At 35.4% G+C, this 17,814-nt stretch overlaps 1 protein-coding gene across 3 annotated transcripts in view; it reads right to left on the bottom strand.

Moving 5' to 3' along the window:
* The window catches only part of Neto (Neuropilin and tolloid-like), a 196,271-nt gene that overhangs the window by 75,969 nt on the left and 102,488 nt on the right, over positions 1-17,814 (bottom strand). The gene's annotated exons all lie outside the window — the stretch shown is intronic.

Genomic DNA, 17,814 nt, shown 5'->3' with positions numbered 1-17,814 from the left:
GAAGGCCACAAACGCACCTGTACCACATCATTATTCACGAGAATTAATGAACTATCCTCGAGTCCATTCACCCCGTGCGAGCATTATCCTCGGGAAACGAACCCTGTTTACATAAAGGCCCATTTTAAATGGAATCCTTTTTTTCGCAAGACCTTCATGAATAAAAAAGAAGTGTGCTGATCTTGAGGTTTTAGGTTTGATTCCGAGTAATATTGTTCTTTTAAAATATATGGACTGCATTTGTGGTGACGTTATGAAAATGGTTTTTTGTCTACTTATCCTCTTGGGAACAAGAAAGAAAGAAAATATTAACTTTGTACAACCATGGAGATTCTATTGTAACGGTGCATAAGATTTTTAAACATCGGTATATAAAAAGGTAGTTTTCGTCTGAAAAACATTTGTAACTACTTTTAATTCAAATAAATAGGCAGGATTAAATTTAAAATATCAAAAACTTGTTCTTGCTTATGATGTTAGCTGTCTAGTCCTGAGAATTTTTGGTATTTTGCAAAATCTCTGTTGAAACGTCCTGTCAAAAAATAAGGTATCGTAACTTTTTATTTCGCACTTAAGACCGGTTGCTTTATGATATTGTGTGTACAAGTCGTTTATCATCATAGTTTAACATTATTATATTATTATGCTATTTGGTTTCTTTCATTTTGTTCTAGTTCTATTGTGTGAAAATTTGTATGTTTGTAGATTTCATGCCACTAGACTTACTTATCTTAAGTTTATATAACTTATTCTCACTGCAAAGGAAATACTCCCTCAGAATTTCCTTGTTTCCTTTATCTCAAAATATATTTATCTGTGTACAATTTTGTTTAAGAAGTTTAAAGTATTTGAATTTACCGTGGTTTGTGTTTGCAAACTACCCTACTAAATATTGGCCGGAGTTTGAAACTTTTGCACTCTTGGGTATTCTGCCAAATTTCATCGGAAAACGTTTTGTATTAATTTTCTGAAGAAACCACGGGCAATTCTTTGAATTTACTATATCACAAGATGCTTTCTTCTTCTCTATATCTCTAGGAAAAGCCTGAATGAGAAAGAAGTTAACGTGTCATCAGCAGTATTCCAGATGACGGTAACATCAGGTAAGACACGAAATCTTTCGTTAGTTACTAAAAACGTGTATACGAGAGTAGCCTTCTGAGTAAGTTACTTAAAAAATAAAGAAAAATATGTCATAAAGTGACCAGCACACGGACAATAATATGTTTCTTTTATATCCTACGCCATTACTGTCCCACTGCTGGTCAAGGTGCTTCTCCCAAAAGAGGGGGGGGTAGACTTTGAGTCCTCAACTAGCCTACATTAACAATATTATTATATCTTATACGTTACTTATTCTTTGGGAAATCTTTTCAAACAAACATAGTCTTGTACCAAAGTTAGTCTACAAAATATTTTTTAAATAGAACTTTTATGTTAGTTTTCTAAAACATTTCTAGAGGCAACTCAATCACGTAAAGCTTTCTTTTGTGTCTACGCAACTGTTTGCTTTATATCCAACTTAGTTCGAACAATAAATAGTAAGAATTATTTCTACGTATCTGGTAAATGAAATATAAATATTGTTTAACTTTTTGTAAGAATTTCTAGAAATTATGAAATTATTTTCACAAGTACGATATAGAATAAAATACATTTTCCCTAATATAACATATTCCGAATATTTAAATTTAACTTGGGTGCGGCGGCGCGGTTGGCAGTTTATCCGACTGCTTTGATATCCAGGAAGTTTTGATACCCAGGTTGGACAAAGTGCTACTGGTCCTCTTATTAATATGAAATTATTCACAATACCAGATCTGAAAAAAAAGCAAGACCATTTTGAAGTCGACAAACCAATGCAATCTAACAGATTATTTATTGGAAATAGTACTATAGAACAATTGTGTCAGTATGTATTTTTGCTTATGTCTGTACGAGATTGCAAATACTCTACTCAGCATTTGAAATTGGCAATTAGACGTTAATTATAACTGTAGCATACATTTCAACTACGAGTAGTTATTAGCCCTCGCTTTGACGTCTGCTAATAGCTTATCAACACTGTCGTTTCGAAATACGTTATTATGGGAGTTTAATGCTATGAAACTCACTTTGACTGCACGTTTGGCGTAGTGGTGAACGTGGCTACCTCGCCGCAATAACCGTGGCGCCGCGTGTGGTTCAAATCCCACCCGGGACAAATATTTGTGTGATGAGCACGAGCATTTGTTTTGAGTCTAGTTGTTAATTTATCTATATAAGTATGTATTGGACTATATTAGTATTTTTATCAGTTATCTGGTTGTCATAGTATTAGCTCTGCGTAGTTTGAGAATCGTCCCAAAAAATATAAATATAATGAGAATATGAAACCTTGCATACAACGAATGCGGTCGAAATTATCAATGGCATGACTTGACTTGACTGCAGGTTTGCCGCAGTTGTTGATAATACTACGTTTGGTGAGTACGTATCCGACCCAGGACAAATATTTTTGTGTTGAACATGAGTGTAGGCTGTAAATTAATCTGTACAGGGTTATTTTTTTTACATAAAACCGCGCAAGACTAGATAGTTAACATCATAAACAACAACTTTTGTTTTGTGGCATTTGGGTAATTTATATTAATTAATAATATCTTGATTTTTTCATATTTTGATCACATTTACGAAAGAACATTAGCGCAATTCTCTACAGACGGTACTGTCGAGTATCGAGAGTTTGACATTTCAAATGTACTGCCAAAATAGTTCTTATGCAGCCCGAAGGAGGCGCTAAACAGATTTGCGAGTAAAATTTCTCGATAACCTTTTGTCTGTAGTCGATAGTAGTAGAGAATCGAGCTACAGAAGTAATATTATACGAAACAAACTCGCTACGTGCAATCGCATCTTTTGTATGCGATTTAAACTGCAACCCTAAATACAAAACACTAAGGTAGATTATCGTTTATCTCCTTAAAAGCCCAGTGAGACGTTAAGGACAAATCAATAGATATCGCCAATTTGAAGTAATGAATAAATCGTTTCAAATTGAATTACAAATTAATCTGAAGTTTAATAGAAATTGTTACGCTCAAGTAAAGGCACTTGAGGCGTGGAGTAGTTAAGAACGGCCGGTCCTTATACAATAAAAGAGTCAGTGAGAAAAACGACTTTTATCCAATTATTATTATGTTTTACAACTCCCGCACTAAGATTTGCTCTTGTGTCGCGGAGACTTTTACAAACAAACAAACAACGGACACAAAGTGCAAACGGTGAGACTGGAAGCCGACTCCAATATACTCGTAGTTGGAAGAAACTGACTTCCTTGACTTTAACTGCCCTCGTGGCGCAGAGTGGTTTAGGTCACCACACCGATACCACTGCATCGAGAGGTCGTGGGTTCGGTTCCCACACGGAGCAATTATTTGTGCGATCCATAAATAATTGTTTCGAGTCTGGTTGTGATTTGTGTCCGTTGTTTGTATGTTTGTACAAGTCCCCGCGACACAAGAGCAATTCTTAGTGCGGGAGTAGTCTTTTAAAAAAATGGCTAGCCTAGCTGAAACTAGCCATTTTTTTAGCTAGTTAGTCCCACTGCAGGGCAAGGATTTTCTCCCAAACGAGAGGGAGGGGCACCTTGGGTTTTACATATAAGTAAGAATGTATGTCTTGGTTCATTGGGCAGATTAAGTTCGATGTGAATACCAATGTGAACATAACCTAAGGACCGACAGATTGCTTCAAGATCTATAATTAATAGGTACACGTCTAGGTCTTGTAATTGAAAGCTAGCCTGGTCAGGCTTAAAGATTCTATTAGACGCTGTCTAGAATATAAATTGAATAAGATTTTTTCTAGTAGAGAAATCGATTTCAATAATTTTGTCTCGTAATTGTTTATTTGGATTATTATTAATCTCTTGAAATAAAAAGATAACCTAGCTGCAATATTTATTTGTATACTTTTTTATGTCGAAAGCCCCGAACCGATTCGGATAACCTGTCAGCATTTTAAACATACAAAAAACACTGGTCGGATCCATACGCGTATTGAATAGTCAATACAACACATTCATAATGTAAATGTCTAATTCTATTTATCACTATTTCATGATCTAGCCGCTAAACGAATTTTGTTAAAAAATTGCATAGCGCTAGATGACAACCTGAGGTTAAATATAAGCTACTTACTTTTTTACCAACATGTCTCATGAGAGTAGCCGTACAGTACCTCGATTCTCTACCACTAACGACTACCGACAACCGGCTAGCTATCGAATTTTGACATTTAGAATGTACTGCCAAAATGTTTCCTACGACACCCCTCAGAGGCGCTGATCAGATTTTCATACAAAATTTCTCGATGACAGTTCGGTTGTCGGTAGTCGATACTGGCACAGAATCGGGGTACAGGTCAGCTAGTGTATTATAAAACTAAGTACCTTATAGCGAAAATAAAAATAAATGTCGTCGTTTAAATCGTTGGAAGTAGGTCCTACAAAGCCGTATGAATTCTACGGTCCAGCCTCGATTTCAATCGAGCCTTATCTTTAAGCCCGCAGGCTTAAGGCATGGTTTACACTTAACGTTTGACGCACATTTAAATTTTTTGGTTAGCAGTTACTTGGTTAAAGACGAGGCCTATTACTTTCCAACTGTTGGTTACGGCTCTCCATCCGTTATGAGACACAGAGATCATGCTTTTTATAGGGCAATTGGTTAAATAAAAAACACACAGCGAAATCGAGTTACCAACGTTTGACATAAAAAAATATTTTTCATACAGAAGTTGATGGTGGTAAGATTAGTAGCCCGATTCTCTACAATTGGAACCATCGAGTATCGATAGTTCGACATTCAAAATGTACTGCCAAAATAGATTTTACGAGGCCTGCTAGAAGCGCCGAACCGATTTTCATACAAAATTTTTCAATAGCTAGCCGGTTGTCCGTAGTTGATAGTGATAAAGAATCGAGCTACAGGAAATCGGCCGCTCGCTAACTGACTGAAAACTTGACATTAAGTTGAACATATAAGAAAAAAATAAAGATCCTCTATGTAAACTTGTTTTAATGTTGTCCCCACAAGTGTAACACCAGCTTAACCCAGGTATCGGTATAAAATTTATAGTCGATGAAGTATGATGTAGGTTCATATACAGGGTGCTATGAATCATTAAGCGAATGTGAGGCGGGTCAAATTTCGGTAACGCTTCGCTTTTAGTACGTTGACCTCCGGAGTTATGTGTTGAAGGTACTATATACAAAACATCACGCCTATTATACCTAAAGGTGAAGACAGATGTGTATATAAAGTACGCTTACTTTTCAGTCAACAATGTTAGTCCTATGTAATAGGGGGCGAGCCTATTGCCATTTGAAGTGACTAAAAAGAGGAATTTTGGAGTAAGGTTATATCGTCTGTGTTGTTATATTTTCTTCTTTAACAACTATACTCGGGGCATTACAAACGTACGAACTACGTCATAGTCATATGTGATAGAGTATCGATTATTCTGTTAATCACTATAATATCCGCCCTTACTTCAAACGGACTTGGAGCGGTTTAGCTTCATTGCTCAAGTAGTTTGGTGGCCTTGAATCAGACGTATGTATATGTAGTCTTAAAAATATTATATGTGATTTGTAACCACACGTTTCGTATTCACAAGCAAAATACTAATAATGTACCTCGTTTTTCAATTTCCAAATAATCAAGCCTCGTTTGTTGCGTTTTGCTGCAGGGCAAGTTGCCAGACTATCGAAAATTTTCTAATCGACAACTACAGAAAAGTTTATCTGACCCCAAAATTGAACGAAATTGTGATCCTACATTGCAGATGGCATTCCGTTATGTACAACTTTCATTTAAAGAAACCAAAACACATTTCTATTTTTTATTTTTTACAGTGAGGGGCCTTTGATATGATTCTACTGTTATCTTGATTGACAACAATCAGGATCTTTTTTAACTTGCTTTCCCAAGCATGCAAGACGCTTAATTGAATTACTACTAAGCGCCCACCCATCTAAAGAATATCCACGTCTTACATTACCTTACACGGCTTACACACTATAGTTTATCTAGTAAACAATACACCGTGATTTGTAGAATCCGGTGTTTATACCAATAAGCATAAGCAGGGGTCACCCATCTATAAAATATCTTTACCTAATGTTGCTTAACCTGGTGATCATTTACCAACCAGTAGCGCAATTTTGTACAGTCGGTACCATCGAGTATCGAGAGTTTGACATTAAAAAAAGTATTGCCAAAATAGTTTTTACGGAGCCCGGTAGAGGCGCTAAACCAATTTTACTGTAAATTTCTCGATAGCTAGCCGGTTTTCAATAGTCGATAGTAGTAGGGAATCAAGCTACTGTAAGCCCATTCGGCTTCCAACTTTCTATTAAAACAGTATCTTACCTTAGCGGAAGATAATGCATAAAATATGCTACCCATGGTTTCAAATTACGCATAACCTGTATACAATAAGATGATCCGATCCTTTGTCGGGAGTTTGATCTCTCGCTTGACTATGCAAATCTTTAATGCATAAATTGTAAAGCTTATTTCAAACGGCTTTACTATATTTTATAATATCAAGCTTGTTTTAATGGAAAATGTATAAAATACAAACATGTTTTGCTGAGAAAGGAAGCCGGTTGCAGACAGCAAACAGTCGGTAAACGACTAGTGGGTTAAGCGACCTTAGGCATGGACAAGCCATTGATGGGTAACCGTTCAACAGTATGCAAACTGAGCGCAAATGTCTTTTGGAGAGTGCGTAAAATGTTGGTTTTGGTTCATATTCCTTAAGTTTACTTACTCGACAAATCAGAACCTGCTCAAGACGCTAATTTTTTGTCGACATTTGCCGGCGAAAGCGTCGTGAGCACTTTCTATAGCCGACTAGCTCAAAGATTTAAATAACAGCATAACATAACTGTTTATATCGATCCCATATACCAAATGCGTAATAAAAATGATTACTACTTTACTACTAAAATAACTAAATACCCCTGAAAACCCAATAATAAAAGCCTCGAAGAGACCAATCCGAGATACTAAACCGAGACCGTCTACGCAGCAGTCGCATGCATTACCGCGCCACAGAGCCAGTTTCCCAGAGTACAAACTTATCAGGAATGCAAATAACAGGTTCTAAACAATCCTTTGTGTACAATGTGCTGTCTAACACAGAAATGTTCAAAACGAATTCACTGTACAACGCGCATTTTCTGAGTGAAAAGCAGATGCATTTGACTTAAGACATTTTTTGTTCAGAATTGAGCTTTTCTATGATTTAGGTGACAAGAAAAAATGACAGCCGTGTGGTCAGTGCAAAAGTCTGTCTGTGTTTTACGGCGTCACTGCTAAATCTCTGAACCGATTTTGACAAAATTTTAATAGAGATAGTTTAAGGGAGCGGATCAAACAAAGACTACTTTTTCTATTTTTAATTGTCCTCCATTCATCTGAAACAGGGGATAAAACTTTCAACAGTTTTAATTTTATGTTATCCATTTTTACAATCTTTAGTAGTTGGGAAACAAAGAAACTACTAGCTGCTCCGTGCGGTTTGGCACTTGTTGAAAGTTCTGGTATAAATTCTTATTTCAGAAATATTTTCTAGTTAATCAAGTAGCGTTATAAAGTAAATTTTACTTCATTTAATATGTACTTTTCATTTAAATTTCCTCGAAAACTTCAAGGTATGCTGATATAAAATTACAAACTGTAGATTTCTTTGTACCGCGTGATTGCAATTGCTAAGTCAAAGGATTGATAAAAGGATCCAATCGACTGGACTTGACTATAAATTATTGAGACTAGTTAAAATAATTGTAAGTATGATTGTAATAATATTGTTTTGCAAGCGGTTTTTCTCGAATTAATTATTTTTAAGTTTGTAAATATCAGTTTTAATCTTAAGCGGTTTACCCCCGGGTTCTGAGGTACATTTAGCGACAGTTTATCTATTCAATAGCATTAAAACTCATACAAAAAAACGCTATAGCGCTAACAATATAATAATAGTAAGTTGAAGGGATGAGTATTTTGGTTACAAACACGGATAAAAAAAATCACGTGAAAAGTATTTTGATAGTAAAAACACAAGTTTCTGCGAAACATAAAAAATGCATTCGACTAATAGATTCATAGAAGCTACCAAAAAACAAAATAACAGGTATATTCCGCATTGCCAATATATATATATATATATCTATATATTCTACGCAGGCAAAAAGTTACGTATGTACTAAATTGTACTAACTACTATGTACAATTTTAGAAATAAAATTGAATGCCGGCCATAATGCCGGTTTAGAGGTCTGAGTTTCACGATACCTGTGTTGTAAGCGGTGTCTTAAGGTTGGTCTATAAGATACCTGTGTCAAATTTGGCCAGCCGAAAAATATGGCCACCTACCATATTTCCAAACCTCATGCATGTTTCACTTTAACCAACGCCAGGCAACTAACAAGGCATTGGAAGGCTGAAAGGTATGCCGTTCGCATACATGCGACGCTTGCCACAAATTATTGTCGCGTAACAATATTTTGTGTTTGGAAAAATGGTATGTGGCCATATTTAACACAGGTACCTTACTTGAGGAGCTGAGTACGAGCGGATCTCAAGTCAAGTACAATTTTATCCAGTGTGGACTGACCTATAAGTCACGAGAGGTAGATTCCGGTCGCACAGTGACTGTTAAACCCTACTCGCACAAAAGCGCCTAGCCACGTTCGCCTGTTCGTAATGGATGTTCTCCTGTTAATAATAATGAACTAAAAGTATTAATGCAGGATGCAAACCACGTGGTAACCTTTTTGCGGTGGTCAAAGTAAGACCGCGCCTAAAAGACACAAGAATAATATTATGTCGGGGAAAAAGTCTTTTCGCATTATAGTATGTATGAACTTGTAATAAAATCCCTTTAGCTTCAAGAATCACAAATGAATACACGGTTCATTTGGTTTCTTTCAGTGAGCTCGTGAGGTACCTAAATATCGAGCCTTTTTGAGTAGCGAAAAGATTTTATTACAAGTTCATACATACTACAATGCGAAAAGACTTATTCTCGATAATAATATTATTGACAGATTATGGTTTATAATATGCAATATTTTTTTTTCAATTTAATCGTGCAGTTTTTGATGGTCTGAAGGTGGCCAGGTGGTGTGTTCGTGCCCTTAGTCTCGATTAATCATATCAAAATACGGTCCGTGAACTAAAATAATACCTAATTTATACCAGGAAATGTGTGAATAGAAATTGGTAGTCTTTGTATGAAATTGATGTATTATCCTGCTTAGTTCAACGTATGTTTAACGAGAGGGCTTGATGGATGTTATTGAATGGGATATGAGAGCAGATGGCATAAATATAACGAGATAATGTACAATACTTTATGTGCTATTTAATATGCTTAGGAAACATACTAATATTATTATCATGTTATAGTTTGTTTATCCGATGAAATTTGGCAATGGTTTTTATATTATCTAACAGACAGGCATAACTCTATAATTATATATGTCTAAACTAATCCTTTAAAAGTCAAAAATACTTCCAGCAAAATCCGCTAGGGGCGCTGATCTATTTTCCATTCGAAATATCTCGATAGCTACTCGACAGCTATCGAGATATTTTGAATCTTAGTTAAAATGATCTGTTTTCCATTCGAAATATCTCGATAGCTACTCGACAGCTAGCTCAATAGTAGTTCAAAAGCCTTCAACTCTACATCCTTAACCATTCATGTAATTCCACCAATTGGAATAAACATGTGCGATCATAAAGCTTAACCCAAAATAAGGTTGAACTCCAAGTCGTTATAAGGATGACAATAATGACCTCTAACAAAGAAGATACGACACTCTGTGACTTAAATAGGCCATATTTTCGTTTCGAGTGCCTCGTTAAGATGCTTTGAGAGACATCGGCTTAGTCCTTTTGTTGGTGTACGTTTATTTTTTGTATTTTATAATTTATTTCGGCTGATACGTTTAATTTTCGTACTAAAGATTCGGTTTTTTTGGCAAGTTTTTTTTTTAGATATTGCGAAAAGTGTAGAATCGATGCAAAATACTACCATATCCGGAAAAAACTATGCTTTTCATAACAACAATATCTGTATATGTGTCTTCATCATCAGCCTTTATTCCAATTGTGTTAGGTTCGTAAATGCTCTTCTGAGAAACTATTTCATAGCACCATTGACCTAGTGACAAATTTTCCGATAATACTATCGGAAAATTTGTCACTTAAACTAAACATTTCCTTGGTAAATTGATCAACATTCCTACGGCATTTTGAAAGAATACCTGCATATCTTGTCAAGCATTATTTAAATTAAATATTCAACAACAGAAAACAAGTTATAGTTTCTTCAAAATCGTTCTATCAAATTCAGCGACGCGTGGTTAGAGACCGCGCAAAATTATAAAAGATCTTATCCCATAGCTACAGTAACGTTTTTTAAAATAGACGTTCCACTCAGCATGTGTCGAGACAACGCGACGTCTGAGTCAGTTCTAGACGTTTTAATAGTCTGTTTGTCGTAACCCGTGAATATAGTCATAATAATGATACGTTATTTGAATAGAATTATTTGGTATTTTTAGGTTTTTTATACAAAGAATCGAACTTTTCTGTCCTATTCCTACCACGGTAGATTATTTGTTCATCTTCATAACAAAAATGTAATAATACGTAACGAAATTAACTTTTTTACGTACATTTTATGAGTTTGTCAAGATTAGCATGTCTATCATGGCAGAATGTCGCAAACCACAAAAAAAAATGAAGAAAGCAGGACTACAACTTACACTGAAATACGCATGACGCAATTTACTACTTGCAAAACAAGTTTTTTAAAAGACGGTTCAGCAGTTTATAGCGTATAAGCGTGTAAAGCAAACAGACTTAATTTATGATATGAACATTGAATTAGCATAAAAATCATTCCATCCAACGAAAGTATCTCAGCCATAACACCATCATCATCATCATCATCACTCTGTCTATCTATTGCCGATGATTAAGTTGCCGTCAGATAAGGAATATTTTTAACGAAGAAACATCTTAACTTTTCAACTCTCGCGTTGCATGTTTAATGTATAATAGAATACAACGCCATCGCTGCTCCAGTCAGCCTGCAACCTGCGCCGAAATGTTAGGCATTTTAAAGTAAAATGCGTATTCGCGTTAATTCCCGTATTCTATTATACATGAAGAAACATCTTCTTTCAATCCACCAAACGTACTTATATCATAATCTAAAATAGATCACCACGTGTGAGACTTGCGACCGTCTGAACGAATAGTTCCAGACGTTTTTAATAGTTTGTTTATCGCGTGTTTTTAGTACAGTCGCTAGTCGCCTAGTCGTCATGTCTCGGCGGTTGCTTCGCGAAATATGTGGAACATTCTCTGGTTAGAGGTTAATGACCTATATTGTGGAAAAATGTATCTGAGGTTTTTGATTAGGTTATGTACTGAAAAATCAGGTAAGCTGAGGTTGACGTGCTTGTCACTTAATAATTTAAAAAAATGAGTAATACGCAAGCTACGCTGAGCTAGCTGTCTTTGTATGAGCTGAAAATTTTATTTGCGATAGCTATTCAGCTATTGAAGATAGAAGGAAATTACTTTATTTTTTTCATATTTTAAGTACTATATTACACGATGTACATAGGTACCTTTTAGTATTCGCAGAGTCTCTCTCTCTCTCTTTCTCGTTTTTATTAAATTTATCAAACATAATTTACAAAGATTTAATAGCCATAAAATAAATTCCAACCAAAAATATTTCAAAACAAAAAACCCGACACATCAAAGCGCGCCGCGGGCATATCTAGTATACTCCACATTCCCAGACTGGACCTTCACCTAAAAACACTAATATTTATTATTCCTTGTCCGTCCGTAAGTCTTCAATTAGTCCACGTTTGTTTTGGCACCGGCCACTTGTTTCGAGATATTCTTAGTCAAAGCTTTTTTCGCTAATTTTCTTTATATTTTCAGCTCTACGTAAGGTTTTTTGATAGACTAGCTGCTGCTGTGCCTCGTGGTTTGATTCGCGATGATTATTGGCAAAATTTTATTGGGCTTACACTCTTTTTCTGTGGGAGCTGCTGTTTCGGCTGCAGAAGACGCACTAATATAGTAGTCTTGCCCTGATTATGTATTGGAGCCGTTTGGGGTCGAGACGCTGGGACCATGGGGCCCGAGCGCCCACTTACTCTATAAGAAAATCACCAAACGCCTGGTTGACAGTTTTTGTGACCAGAATACTGACACAGACACAAAAATAAACATTGTCATTCAACGTGGCAATGAAAGAGTGAAAGATTTCTAAATTTTTATAGTGTTCCAAGTAATAGAGCTCCTGTAAGCTTATTACAAAATCTTACGGTCTTAAGACCAGAAAAACAACAACAAAATAATAGTTGTCGCATTTCACAGACCTCCATCACCACTTCCTTATATAAAAACTGGATGTTATCGAAAAAAATCAGTTTATAGCTTCTCGCGTTTGAATACCTGACTCCCTAACACATTGATTCAACTACAGTGACTAAACGGTTCGTTCTGGAATAAATCGCAGCGACTTACTACAAAACGTGAGGTGATTTTGAACAGTAGTAAAAGATAAGGGACCCTGATGCAAATTGTCTCACGTCTGGCTTTGCCAAGATATAGTCTTAAATAGATACGTTTCTATACATTCATAGTAAAACAGTTAAAAAGTGGAAAACGAATATAATAAGACACATACTATTTAACATGGTGGACCACAGATTTAGGTATTTAATTCTCGATATACCTACAATTTATAAAAAAATATTTTTATATGACCATAATTACAAAGCAACTTACTTGGATCATATAAAAGTATTTTTATAGGAAATTGTTTGCTGGTATGAACGTCAACTGATTATGAATAATTTACATATAATTATATTAAAAAAGGAAAGAAACAAATAGTGAATATCAGACCCGATTCAACAATATTTTGATCATACAAATAAATTTTGTTGCATGTGGAAATCGAATCTATGACAGCCGCGCGAAATAGCGACAAGAGAACTTCTCAAGCCCTTCGAAACAACATGTATCTATTGCAGTCCTTAACCTCCTAAAACTTCCAAGTTCAACTTAAACTTCTATGCCCATCCCTTTCTAACAACCTTGAAACCGTCCTTGAAAGGTCCTCAAAAGATAGCTCACGAGATACGCGTCACAAAAAGATATAAAAATACTTAGCAAAAGGATTTTTACCCTCGCAACGATAAGAAAGACATAAAACATTGGTTTAATGCTCAAAAGGGTCCTATATCATCAGAATTCTGAACAAATGATCGACGCATGAAAATATTATGTGAGTGACGCATCTATGAAAAGAAAGGCAAAAGTGGATGAAGGCATTCATTTCTTTGAGCAACGAAATTTTACTCCAGTTTCTAGAGTTTATTTTTATATTTTCTTTTTATCCGTAGTAAAATGACTAAAATGAGTTAACTGTTAAAATCAACCTTGATGTAATGTCAGAGTAATAAAAATAGCTTCATTTAGATTAAATCAAATATCAAGTATATAAACATTTTCAAAATTTGGTCTTTGACACTTCCTACGTATTTTTTAAGAAGACCATATTCTTACTAATGAAAATATAACCTGTTCTTACAGCCTACTAACGAGTATAAAACTAAATTTCAAATCATCACTATCAAGCGAACTATATCATTCACAGTATAAGTACCTATTTATTTATAAGGCTAATTAAAATTATCAATTATCAAACTCCGAGCTGCTATTGAGAATACTCTAATGTAACAACACTTTGCCCAACCCCAGCCCACATAATCAGCAGCTACATACACTTCCTCAGCGAGCTGAGGTAATAAGGACATTAGCTTAAAAACCACCACACAAAAATCCCACCCAGTAAAATAATCTCACACACCTTTAAAAGCACATTGTAAATAATATGGATCCCATGTCCAATTATTTTGAGCCCGTCATATAAACATAAATCCTAAACGAAAATCCTCTACATTGTTACAATGTATTATTTTTTAAATATCATTTCTCAAAGGTAACTCTGGGTAAACGGGACGATTCTGTGAAATTAATTAAAAAAAGTGTTGTCTCACTGTATAATAAGAGATTCTATTTTTATACAGAAACGGGGTACGAATTACAATGAGGGTTGGGTAAATATTGTATTTTTTTTATTTTTTTAGGAGAATAGTTGATGCTAGATTGAATTGAAATTTTGCTCAAACAATCGTTGTGATCATGTCTTTGAAATTGTCATGTTGCATAATTATTAAATGTTTATTATCTCATATAATAAGACACTTTGGACTTTTATATACAGACCAACACTTACGTACTTAAAATAACAAGCAAACTCATCACAAATATTATTGGATCAAACGAGAATTTGTCTCTTGTTGAAATTAAACCCACTGCATTTGCCTACCTTAATATGTAGTAACCCTTAAACCTTCATGCCACTAACAAAAACAAATACATTATTTTAAAGTGAAGTATTTTATAAAATATGATACCAACAGTTATTTTTGTTGTAAAACCCAATGCACTTTGTAAAACAGACTTAAGATCGTACATTCTTTTATTCCTTCAACTGACAAATTTCCCGCCATTAACACCCGCCATGTTCGACGCCATTTTGGCCGCCATTTTGACGAATTATTTATGTCTACCATTTTGTAAGCTTAGCGCGGTTTAGGCTTAAGTTTCAGGTGTTATTTTGAGTGAATTAGCGTTGAGATAAGCACTTGAAATATGTGGTAGTCGTTCGTAAGCGTCTTTATATAGGCGGTGAAATGAATTAATTTTAGAAATGTGTTTAGCTGTTAAATTCTATTTTATAAGTAATTTACTGAAGTACGACTTTCTAATTTTCTTCTATGATTAATTATTGAGCTATCTAGAATATAAAGAGAACTAATTAATCTACTACAACTACGATAGTCGATTTATCGTCAACCGAGTGAAATCGATAATTTTGTGTATCAAAAACTGTTAAGCCCACCTACAGGTTCAGGCAAAATTTATTCTAACAAGTAATTCATTTAAACTGTCAATGTGTTAAAAGCTTCTGTATTTTTAAATGCCCAGAGCGAAGTCACGCTAGTTTAAAAACGTAAAAAATATATCTAAGCCCCATCATTTCTTTTAACTTCGGGTGCTACGTATGCCATACCCTAGAACAAATAAATCTTCAATTTGCAAACATAGACCTCGTAGAACCTTACAAGAGTGGAATAGGAACGATAATGAAACAGACTTCCAGGTAACTCTGAATAAGATTAGCTCTCCTCAAAGTGTATAGACGGAATCGATCTCGGATTACAATCAAGCAATGCAAGGAGATATATTGTTCAATATTTGGTTCGATGTCCACGCCATATAATCAATAATGTTTAAAAGATTACACGAGACTTCCCTAGATGGCGTTGGCATCGAATTATAAGTCGCTATGGTTTCGTTACGCGACCGGGTATATATAAACCAAATTTTTTATGAATAAATTCTCTTGCTCTGAGGTAACGAGTTTTCTTACAACCGTTATCCCTGACCTGTGGTGCCTTGTGCGAGTAAAGTACATGGTCCTACGAGCCGAAGGGCATTTTTGGTAAAAACACTGATAGGTAGTGAATAAGTGGAAAAGTGGTTCTCAAAAGTGATACAAGGTGGCGCTGACTGGATTAAGTGAATGGTGTTGAAAAGGCTGCTGTTTATGAGGACAATTGGAGAGACCAAGGGATGCTGATCACAATCATCTACTGACACACGAAACAACGGCGAAGTAACAGTGAGTAAATCAAACAAGTGAAAAGTGGAACAAAAACTGTGAGTACAATTGACTTTATTATAATTCGTGCTAAGTGTCAGGAAGATAGTGCAGTAACTTTAACTTGTAAAAATTTCAAGATTTGAGTGATACAATAGACTTGTAAAAATTTCAAGAGTTGGCTAGGACTTAGAATAATTCGCCGAAAAACGACGAGACGGGGAACCTATGCCCAATTTTTTAGAGGGTTTAAAAGCCTCAAACACTTAGAAAATTCACGCTGATTTGGACTTAGAAAAATAACATTGATTTCGACTTAGAAAAATAACGCTATTGGGACTTAGAACATTGTCGAAGAAACCCTGTTCCAAAACATTTTGCAAATATACTACTGTTACTGTTCTACTGTTACTACGGTTCACCATGGAGAAAGAACTAAGAGTACTGGAGGATGTAAAAGGACAAATAGAGAAGGGTCTAATAAACTTCAATAAATCTCCGAAGGCACGTATTACACAAAACTACATAGATGTACGGCTGGAAACTTTAGAAAAGCAGTTCAAAAACTTCTCCCTGAAACACGAAAAGATGGTCGGCGAGTACGGTAGTGATGAGTTAATGGATTATTTTAAAGGCGACATCTATGATACTGTGTACGAATCTTATCTTAATTATAAAGTAGTACTTAAAGTTTATATGTCAACGTTAAAACATAGTAACTCAGATGGTAATAAAAGCGATGTTTCACCTGATATAGTAAAATTACCAAAAATTGTTATACCCACCTTCAGTGGCAAGTATACCGAATGGTCATCTTTTCGCGATCTGTTTGTGTCACTAGTTCATAATAATAAAAAGTTAGACGACGTGCAGCGACTTCACTATTTAAAGACACAAGTCACGGGTGAGGCAGAGCAGTTAATACGACACGTTCCAATAACGAGTAATAATTATATAAAATGTTGGGAGATGTTAGAACACAGATTTAATAATAAAAAATTCATGTCCACTTGTATATTAAAAAGAATGTTTAGTCAGCGCACTATGGTATCTGAATCCTCAAATGCTTTAAAGGAACTATTAGATGTAACTAGCGATTGTTTACATGAACTCACCAATCTTGGTATAGATGTAAGTTCATGGGATGTGATTGTGATATATGTAATAAGTTTGAAATTGGACGCAGAATCGCGGAAGCAGTGGGAGCTGCATGTGAGTAAGGCATCCGACGATCTGCCGTCTTTTCAGCAATTTCGTGAGTTTTTAGAAACGCGTTTTCGGGCCTTAGAATTTGTCGAACCTAAGAGTTTTAAACCCAAGGGTACAAATAATAATAGTACATTCCATCCTAAGGTCATGCATGCAACTTCTACATTGTCATGTCCACATTGTTCAGAAGATCACAGACTTCATAATTGCAAACAATTTTCTAAAGAAGATGTCGATAAGCGACGCGAAATTGCACAATCGTTAGGAGTATGTTTTAATTGTTTAGGAATTAATCATAACGCCAAAGTTTGCCGTGTTTTTGTCAAATGCCGTATATGCCATCGTAAACACCACACCTTATTGCACCCCACAGGTCAAGGGGTTACTAGTGCGGTAGTTACTTCATTGGAAGCTTCAACCTCGGATGAAGCTACGTCAGAGATAGCAGAGCAGAGCATTAATGCTAATATAGCAACCCATCTTGTTAGTGGAAAGGCACAGGGACAAGTTCTGTTAGCGACAGCTCTTGTAAAAGCGGAAGCAAAAGATGGGTCATTTCAAATGATAAGGGCATTGTTAGACCAGGGTTCGCAGGCGTCGTTCATAACGGAGTCAGCTGCACAGTTACTTCGATTGAAAAAGGTAGCTACAAAAACTACGATAGCAGGTATAGGTGGTAGTCATGGTGGCATAGTTTCTAGATATATTGTTAAAATTAAAATGCAGTCACTATATGACCCTCCTTTTATCAGAGAAGTAACTGCGCATGTGTTGAATTCA

The sequence above is a fragment of the Anticarsia gemmatalis genome, chromosome 22 (assembly GCF_050436995.1).
Source record: "Anticarsia gemmatalis isolate Benzon Research Colony breed Stoneville strain chromosome 22, ilAntGemm2 primary, whole genome shotgun sequence".
Taxonomy (NCBI): Eukaryota; Metazoa; Arthropoda; class Insecta; order Lepidoptera; family Erebidae; genus Anticarsia; species Anticarsia gemmatalis.
The sequence above is the reverse complement of the archived record's forward strand: the minus strand, read 5'-3'. Positions and strand labels throughout refer to the sequence as shown.